Here is a 2500-nt window from a genome sequence, read left to right as displayed (position 1 = left end):
TAAGAATAACTGGTAGCAACCAGCAAAGGTATTTATTACCCATTCCAGCCACTAGCAACGGCACTTACTAGCCCAAGAAACTTGAATTGCGTTGCTTTAGACTCGGAGGCTACGACTGCGAAAGCTATGGGCAATCTGGGTGTGTGAATGTGCTTTAATCAGTGCCATTTGGTGGATTTTCAAATACTGGAGTGAGTGCGAAAAATACACAAAACTAGAGACGATATAAAAACTGTCTGGAAACTGTCGTCTGTTTAAAGACAAAACTGTATGCAAAGAATATGTATATCCACTCTAATTTTCTTGTTTAATGGTTATAAATTGCAGTTTTTGTCATGATTTTCATGAAAATTTTGATAAAATTTTCCTGTCATTACTTACATACTTCACATAAACAACATTTGGATATAATATCATAAAACCTTTACTAATAAATTATAACATCAAAATGATATCATATAGAAAATAACGTTAAGTCAGTGTTTTTATATCTCATTTTATACAGAAAAAAATAAATATAATTGTTGTAAATTTCATGCCAATAAATGCTCAATTAATATTATACTTTTGAACCTAATATGTTCAAATCTTTCCTTCCTTTTTACAGCAGTAAAATTATCAATGTTCATTCTATGCTGAAACTATACATTATGAACATATTACTTTTTGATACTAATAAAGTATATGAGCAATGTCCTCATTTTCTCTTTTCCTTACTTAGGCCCCTGGTGTTGTAGAAGTGGTTTTTTTTTATAACTAGGACAGCATTTGTAGGTTTTGTTAACAACAACAACAACAAAAATGACATTAATAATAATAATAATAATAATAATAATAATAATAATAATAATAATAATAATAATAATAATAATAATATCTATTTACAAGCCTTCGCAATATTTTGAACTTTCAACCTTAACAAAAAATCTAGTTGTCATTCTTCTATTTTTACAAGTTTGAAATTTCTTTATTTTAATTTCAATTATCATTAAATGTACAATGTACATCACCTTCATATAAATACAGTGATCATCAATAACATCTTTTTACAAAGTGAAATATTTTCACTGAAGAAAATCACTATCATTATTTATCCTTAGCACAAGATCTGTTACACATAAAATAAAATGCAATTTTTCTTAATTATGGTAATATCAATAATAATTTCCAAGTTTTATAATAAGCACATTATAGTGATCATCTTAATTTCGATCTTTGGATATATGTAACACATATTTTTCTTTTCATTACCATAAAAAGCACATAAGTGTTTTCATAGAGGTACAATTCATAAACGTTAATGTTTCTTGAAAACTGAAAAAAAATGCACATTACTATTTTTCCTTTTCCTATGATAAGATTAACTTAGAATATCAAGGAAATAAAACAGCATATTCCATTTTTTTTTTACAATCTCTACTTTTCATTTTACGTAATACATTATTCACCATAATTTATAATGATAAAATAGATAACATTCTTTAAGTGCCAATAAAATCAACATATGTCATTGAACAGTGATAAAATTCTGAGTCATTTTTAGATTGGAATAGGTGTATGGATTTGAAGTTGTACATAAAGAAAAAAAAAGAACTAGAATATTTGTGTACGTTCGATAAATCAATAATTTTTTCTTATTTTGTGTCACATATTAGTTGACAGGAGAAAACTAGAATATACGCAAACATTATCCTTTCTGTTACGTCCAGCGTTTCTAAATGTTGACTTATTATTATTATTATTATTATTATTATTATTATTATTATTATTATTATTATTATTATTATTATTATTATCATTCTCTTGGATTTTACCATCATTTCCGATAATTTCTTGATTAGGTTTTTGGTCTACTAGAATATACGCAAATATTATCCTTTCTGTTACGTCCAGCGTTTCTAAATGTTGACTTATTATTATTATTATTATTATTATTATTATTATTATTATTATTATTATTATTATTATTATTATTATTATTATTATTTCATCTCTCTTGGATTTTACCGTCATTTCCGAAATTTTTTTTATTAGGTTTTTGGTCTTTTCTGATGAATTTAGTTCTCCTTGGTCCTATTTAGGATATTTTTCTGTTGATCTCTTGCGTTGATTCCAATAAGAATTGTCATTAATATAATAACTATAACTCAATACTACACAGTATTTTAGTCGTTTTATTCCAGCTATGACCAAGTTGTAGAATGATCTTCCTAATCGGGTAGTTAAATCAGTAGAACTTCAAAAGTTCAAATATGCAGCAAATGTTTTATGTTGAACAGGCTGACATAAATATTTTTATAGTCTATATATGAATTAACTGTTTTAATGTCGTTAATGTTTTTTAAGATATTTTATTTCAATTTTTCATTACTTCTTATATCGTTTATTTATTTCCTTATTTCCTTTCCTCACTGGGCTATTTTTCCCTGTTGGAGCCCCCTTGGGATTATACCATCTTTTCCAACTAGGGTTATAGCTTAGCTAATAATAATAATAATAA

This window comes from Palaemon carinicauda, chromosome 11 (assembly GCF_036898095.1).
Source record: "Palaemon carinicauda isolate YSFRI2023 chromosome 11, ASM3689809v2, whole genome shotgun sequence".
NCBI classification, from domain to species: domain Eukaryota; kingdom Metazoa; phylum Arthropoda; class Malacostraca; order Decapoda; family Palaemonidae; genus Palaemon; species Palaemon carinicauda.
The sequence above is the reverse complement of the archived record's forward strand: the minus strand, read 5'-3'. Positions refer to the sequence as shown.